The sequence below is a fragment of the Accipiter gentilis genome, chromosome 35, assembly GCF_929443795.1.
Source record: "Accipiter gentilis chromosome 35, bAccGen1.1, whole genome shotgun sequence".
Classification (NCBI taxonomy): Eukaryota; Metazoa; Chordata; class Aves; order Accipitriformes; family Accipitridae; genus Astur; species Astur gentilis.
The window spans coordinates 5,391,808-5,399,307 of record NC_064914.1 but is presented as its reverse complement, the minus strand read 5'-3'; positions in this window follow the sequence as shown (position 1 = coordinate 5,399,307).

Here is a 7,500-nt window from a genome sequence, read left to right as displayed (position 1 = left end):
TGCCACGGGCCACGCCCGCTCCAGACAATGATTTTTCTGAGGCCAACGGGACAGGGTAGAAGGCCACGGCAGGCTCAACACCCCCAGCCCTTCCAGCGTTCGAGTGCCAACAGCCACCACCGGCTGCCGGTCTTTGCCCGCCCCGCAGGCAACTGCATGCCATCGGGGGGGGACGGACCTGGACCCATGCCCTGCACGGGTGTTGAGGGCCGGGGGAATGCCACGGAAGCTAGACAACCCCAGACGCCTGCGTTCGGCTTGCCAGCCACCAGGTACAGCCGCAATTTTCTCACCGCTTTGCGGCCCCCAGCTTAAGGCCAGAGAAAACGCGATGAGGTGCCGCCACCTCTAACCCGGAAAAACGCCGCAGACCTTTCCCACCGAGCCCTCCTGCAACCAGGCAAGCCGGGGCCAGCCGGACACCACAGGCCGCCCACACATGGCTCATGCCGGCAAAAAACAGGACGAGGCACTGCGGCCTCTCGCCTGTGCCATCACCGGGCCCTCGGGGGCTGGGGGGGAGCTGCGGCACGCACGAGAACCCCCAGCCGTCTGCATCCGGCTGCCGGCCACCAGGGCCGGCCGCCGCTCACGCTCTGCCCAATTCGTGGATGGGTTCCGGCTTAAGGCCAGAGAAAACGCGATGAGGTGCCGCCACCTCTAACCCGGAAAAACGCCGCAGACCTTTCCCACCGAGCCCTCCTGCAACCAGGCAAGCCGGGGCCAGCCGGACACCACAGGCCGCCCACACATGGCTCATGCCGGCAAAAAACAGGACGAGGCACTGCGGCCTCTCGCCTGTGCCATCACCGGGCCCTCGGGTGCTGGGGGGGGAGCTGCGGCACGCACGAGAACCCCCAGCCGTCTGCATCCGGCTGCCGGCCACCAGGGCCGGCCGCCGCTCACGCTCTGCCCAATTCGTGGATGGGTTCCGGCTTAAGGCCAGAGAAAACGCGATGAGGTGCCGCCACCTCTAACCCGGAAAAACGCCGCAGACCTTTCCCACCGAGCCCTCCTGCAACCAGGCAAGCCGGGGCCAGCCGGACACCACAGGCCGCCCACACATGGCTCATGCCGGCAAAAAACAGGACGAGGCACTGCGGCCTCTCGCCTGTGCCATCACCGGGCCCTCGGGGGCTGGGGGGGGAGCTGCGGCACGCACGAGAACCCCCAGCCGTCTGCATCCGGCTGCCGGCCACCGGGAACCAGCTGCCACTCTGCCCACTCCAGCTTAAGGCCAGAGAAAGGACGAGGTGCCGCCACCTCGCCCACCCATCACCGGGCCCTCAGGAGCCGGCGGCGGCCGCGGCGGGCTGGACGCTCACGGGCAGCTGCCCTCGCATATACCAGCGCTCACCTTTGCCATCATCGGGCCCTCCGAGGCCGGGAGAAAGCCGAGGCAGGTTCGGTTCCACCCGGTCTTACCGCGTTCGAGTGCCGGTGGCCACCGCCGGCCACCGGGCTTTGCCCAGCAGAATCCACCTTTACAGTTCTCGCACCCCGGGGTCAGCGGCCACCGCAGCCTGCCAGACCCTCGCAGGCACCGGTCTGGCATATTTGGAAAACGATGGGACACACAGGCCGAAGACATCGAAAGAGGGAGCCGAGCCACCACGGAAGCCGCCACCACAACGACCGCCCAGGGCCCCACTTCACCGGCTGAGCCGCAGGCCTTGCAGCCGCTGACTAGCGCTGCTCCGTGCACCCGTTACCACTAGCTCCTATAATACGGGAAAGCACGCCCCCGCCCCCGGCCGGCTCCAAGAGTGCCGTGCCTGCCCACCGGGGAGACCGGCCAATGACACCGACTTTTACGATGACGTAACTGGAGGCAGCGAAAAACAGCGACCCCTTCGCCAGCTCCGTGGAAGCGGCGGGGCTATCAGGTCTACCTCCCAGCTCCCGAAATGCGGCTAAGTACCGCCGGACCCAGGTAGACCTGGCGGCCCTTTTCACCGGCCGCTCCGGCAGCGACACCCCGCGTCCTCCGGGCGCCGCCGGCGGCCGCGCCGGCCTCCGGAGCCGGGTAGACCTGGCAGCCGGCCTCCGGAACCGGGTAGACCTGGCAGCCGGCCTCCGGAACCGGGTAGACCTGGCAGCCGGCCTCCGGAGCTGGGTAGACCTGGCAGCCGGCCTCCGGAACCGGGTAGACCTGGCAGCCCTTTTCACCGGCCGCTCCGGCAGCGACACCCCGCGTCCTGCGGGCGCCGACGGCGGACGCGCCGGCCTCCGGAGCTGGGTAGACCTGGCAGCCGGCCTCCGGAGCTGGGTAGACCTGGCAGCCGGCCTCCGGAGCCGGGTAGACCTGGCGGCCCTTTTCACCGGCCGCTCCGGCAGCGACACCCCGCGTCCTCCGGGCGCCGCCGGCGGCCGCGCAGCCTCCGGAGCTGGGTAGACCTGGCAGCCGGCCTCCGGAGCCGGGTAGACCTGGCGGCCCTTTTCACCGGCCGCTCCGGCAGCGACACCCCGCGTCCTCCGGGCGCCGCCGGCGGCCGCGCCGGCCTCCGGAGCTGGGTAGACCTGGCAGCCGGCCTCCGGAGCCGGGTAGACCTGGCGGCCCTTTTCACCGGCCGCTCCGGCAGCGACACCCCGCGTCCTCCGGGCGCCGCCGGCGGCCGCGCCGGCCTCCGGAGGTGGGTAGACCTGGCAGCCGGCCTCCGGAGCCGGGTAGACCTGGCGGCCCTTTTCACCGGCCGCTCCGGCAGCGACACCCCGCGTCCTCCGGGCGCCGCCGGCGGCCGCGCCGGCCTCCGGAGCTGGGTAGACCTGGCAGCCGGCCTCCGGAACCGGGTAGACCTGGCAGCCCTTTTCACCGGCCGCTCCGGCAGCGACACCCCGCGTCCTCCGGGCGCCGCCGGCGGCCGCGCCGGCCTCCGGAGCTGGGTAGACCTGGCAGACGGCCTCCGGAGCCGGGTAGACCTGGCGGTCCTTTACACCGGCCGCTCCGGCAGCGACAGCCCGCGTCCTGCTTTTAACACCCCCCCCACCCCCCACCCCCTTTTTTTTTTTTTTTTCTTTTTTTTTGGACGTTTTTAGTTTTTTTAAGAAAGTAAATCCATGGAATACATATCTGCGATCCTGCTGGCACCGCCACCCCTCCACCCCCCGCCCCCCGCATTTTTATTTTTTTTTTTATTTTTTTTTTGGACGTTTTACTTTTTTTAAGAAAGTAAATCCGTGGAATACATATCTGCGATCCTGCTGGCACCGCCACCCCCCGCCCCCCGCATTTTTTTTTTTTTTGGACGTTTTACTTTTTTTAAGAAAGTAAATCCGTGGAATACATATCTGCGATCCTGCTGGCACCGCCACCCCTCCACCCCCCGCCCCCCGCATTTTTTTTTTTTTTTTTTATTTTTTTTTTGGACGTTTTACTTTTTTTAAGAAAGTAAATCCGTGGAATACATATCTGCGATCCTGCTGGCACCGCCACCCCCCGCCCCCCGCATTTTTTTTTTTTTTTGGACGTTTTACTTTTTTTAAGAAAGTAAATCCGTGGAATACATATCTGCGATCCTGCTGGCACCGCCACCCCTCCACCCCCCGCCCCCCGCATTTTTTTTTATTTTTTTATTTTTTTTTGGACGTTTTACTTTTTTTAAGAAAGTAAATCCGTGGAATACATATCTGCGATCCTGCTGGCACCGCCACCCCCCGCCCCCCGCATTTTTTTTTTTTTTTTGGACGTTTTACTTTTTTTAAGAAAGTAAATCCGTGGAATACATATCTGCGATCCTGCTGGCACCACCACCCCCCGCCCCCCCCATTTTTTTTTTTTTTTGGACGTTTTACTTTTTTTAAGAAAGTAAATCCGTGGAATACATATCTGCGATCCTGCTGGCACCGCCACCCCTCCACCCCCCCCCCCCCCCCGTTTTTTTTTTTTTGGACGTTTTACTTTTTTTAAGAAAGTAAATCCGTGGAATACATATCTGCGATCCTGCTGGCACCGCCACCCCCCCCCCCCCCCCCCCCCCCCTTTTTTTTTTTTTTTGGACGTTTTACTTTTTTTAAGAAAGTAAATCCGTGGAATACATATCTGCGATCCTGCTGGCACCGCCACCCCTCCACCCCCCGCCCCCCGCCTCTTTTTTTTTTTTTTGGACGTTTTACTTTTTTTAAGAAAGTAAATCCGTGGAATACATATCTGCGATCCTGCTGGCACCGCCACCCCTCCACCCCCCGCCCCCGCGACAGGCGCGCGCACACGCGCGCACACACACACGCACGCACGCACACACACACACACACACATCGCGATGCAGGCGCACACAGATAGACGCACCCCTGCACGGCTGTGCTCCCCCTCCCTCCCCGCGCTGCAATCCCCGACCTGCAAGCCTGTAGGTGCAGCCCCCGCCCCCTCCCGATCGCAGACTCTCCGGCGTCTCGGAGACGGGGGTGGGGTGGGGGGCGGGTGGCTGGGTGGGGCGGTCTGCAGCCCGGCAACGGGGCCCGCGGAAACTGTGGTGTTTCCCGCCACGGGAACGGTCCGCTGCTCAGTCGTGGCGGCAGCGGCGGCGGGGAAAGGAGGCTGGCAAAGAGCGGGGCGAGAGCGGCTGGCGAGCAGGCGGGGAGCCTGGCGCAGAGGTAGGCTGGCGAGGGGGGATGGTGTCTCTTTTCGGAGAAGGCTTCTGTTTGGATCGGTTGGAGTTTTTTTTTTTTTCTTACTTCTGTCCCACGTCCCCGTCCCCGTCCCCGTCCCCGTCCCCGTCCCCGTCCCCCTCCGGTCATTTAGTTTTCCACCCGCGGCGGGGGCGGGCAGGAGTGCAGCAGGGCGAGTGGGTGGCTGACTGAGAAAGGAAGGCGGGAGCGGGGCCACGGGTGCGGCAGGAGAGGGACTCAGCAGCTGGGAGTTAGAGACGGCGCGGCACCGGGGCCTCCCCCCTCCCGCCCGGGCACGGAGCCGGCAGGGACGCCGCAGGGTCCTAAAGTCTCCCGCCTTCCATCCCCGGGGCGGCAAACCTGGTGGCGGAAGGGGGGAGCGGGGGCAGTGAGGCTCGGCGCGAACTGCGAGGCAAGGGGGGGGGGGGGGCGGCGGCGTGTGTGTGTGGTGTGTGTCTGCGTAGCGGCGGGCCCGGGGAAGGGTGCGGGGGGGGGGGGTGGGGGGGTGGGGGGGGGGGGTGTCAGCCCGGGGGCCTGTTTCGAAGGGGGGGTGTGTGTGCGTGGTGGGGGTGGTGGTGGCGGCAGTGGTGGTGGTGGTGTGCGCGCGTGCGCTCTTTGAGCCCACGACTGTGAGCGGGGCAGCGGGTGGAGGGTGTCTAAGGGCGGGTGAGCGGCTGCAGCGGCGGGCGGTGGGCGTTCGGGCCAGGGGCCTGTTTTGGCGGGGCGCGGGCGCGCACGCAGATGGAAATGAGAAAGATTTGCAACGGTGTCGCTAACGCCGCTTTCTCTGTTACAGCCCGGGTGGTCGGCCGCTTCGCCGTCCGGCCTGCGCTCCGTGCCTGCCTACGGGCGATGGGCTCGGCTCCCGGTCGGACCCGTCCCTGGGAAAGCAGCAGCGGAGGTAGCCCAGTGATGAGGCCGCCGCCGCCGCCGCCGCCGCCGCCGCCGCCGCCGCCGCCCCCTCCTCCTCCGAGCCGGGAGGGACCCGATCAGGTACCGGTCACGACCGAGGGTCGGGGAACGCGCGAGGGCCGCGCGACCCCTCGTCCGCCCGTCACGGCAGAGCCGGACGACCGGGACGAACCGGCTTTTGCTCGAAGGTCGGTGGATCGAGAAGAGGCCCAGCCCGGGAGAGACAGGGTGCAGGGCCGCCGCCCGCCAGGCTCTACAGCCGCCTGCCCTCCTTCGGCGGGCCGGCCGGGCTCGCCACGGCGGACGGGACGGGACGGGACGGGACGGGGACCGCCGCCACCTCTGCCCGGTCCGCGGGCCCTGACGGCGAGACCAAGAATTAAAAAAAGGCGGGGGGGGGCCTGGGGAGGAAAGGCCGAGAAAATAAATAGATAAGGAAATGATAAGGAAAAAGGCACGGGGTGCGGGGGTTGCGCTTCCTAACGCAGAACTCATCAGGGACAGGGGCGGGTGGGTGGTCTGCAGGGAGGCCGGCCGGCGGGGGCAGGGCCGGCTTAGGACAGCGATTCAGCTGTCGCTCCCCGCGAATTGTTGATAGAACCTGACGAGCGCCGGGCCTCCGGTTGAGGAACTTCCGGTAAGGAAGGATGAACGAACCTCCGGTAACTGAGGCGTGGATTAATAGTTTTTCGACAGGGCGACACGGGCCGACTTCTGCCGCAGTGAATTAACATCCGCCGGGTCGAGCTCACGTGCGTAGCAAGCAAACAAGTCGGTCGAGAGACGAGCGCCAGGTGAGGAACGGCAGCCGGCCTAGGGAAGGCGTGCGCGCGTCATCCTCGGTAATGACTGAACGAGTAAGCATCGCTCGACAGCAAAGGGCGACAACGAGGTGAGTGAGACTGACGCGGCGTAAAAGTCTAATAAGCAATTCGGGCGCGATAACGCAGGGGCCGGAGCACGCTAACGTTGACCAAGAGCGTCGCAAGGTCCTAAAGGAGTGCCGCAATCGAACCTTCGGAGTCGGCGATTCGTACGACTTGCTACGACTCGTCGAGTCGCATTCCATCCGCGACGATCCGCTGGTAGGTACGGACGGACGGACGTAGGTACGTATCCGTTCCCTGGCGATTAACGCAGGCATGCAGGCCTTGCGCGCGTGAAGGAATGAGTTTTGTTAGCTGTTTAATGAACTGCCAGAAAGGCTATTGCCGCGTCGCGTTAAATCGGTCGGTAGGGAACGATCCGTACACGTTACGACCCAGCGTTGCTCCTCAACTGTTAGCAACTTCGATCGATGACGATTCATCGCGTATCGATTACTCTGTATTCGTTTAGGAGCGAATCCCACGCCGACGGTAGGACGCGGTACCCCGACGGCCACCGACTCGTACGGTACAGAGACGAGAGCGCAGCGTCGGCGCCGCCTCTTCCCGAAGAAGTCATTCCTTACCGATAGAGTACGCCGACTGCGGGTAACGATGGGCTCTCACGTTTTTGACGCGTGCCCGCCCGCGAGCGAGCGAGCGAGCGAGCGTGCTAAAGGACGAGATGTCGGACATGAGAAGTTTTCAAGAAGTGGAATCACGGAGCGGTCTTAGCAAACGAATCGGGACCAACCAGCCCGGAGCGCGGCCAGGCAGCGCAGGCCGACCCCTCGGCGTGGCCAGCTTTGCCCGGAGGCACAGGTAAGGAGGCCAGGCCTAGCCCGGAGGACCAGCCAGGGACACCGGGTCTACCCGGGAGCGCCAGTAGGGATACCAGGCTGGCCCCCAGAGGGTCAGGTAGGGGGGCCAGGCCTACCCCGGAGCGCCTGTAGGGACAGCGGGCGTACCCCGGAGCACCGGTAGGGGTACCGCTGCAACCCCGGAGGATCAGGTAGGGACGCCATCCACCCTGGAGCATCGGGTAGGGATACCGGGCCTACCCCGGGGGGGGGTTCAGGTAGGGAGGGCGGGTCTAACCCCGCGCGCCTGTAGGGAC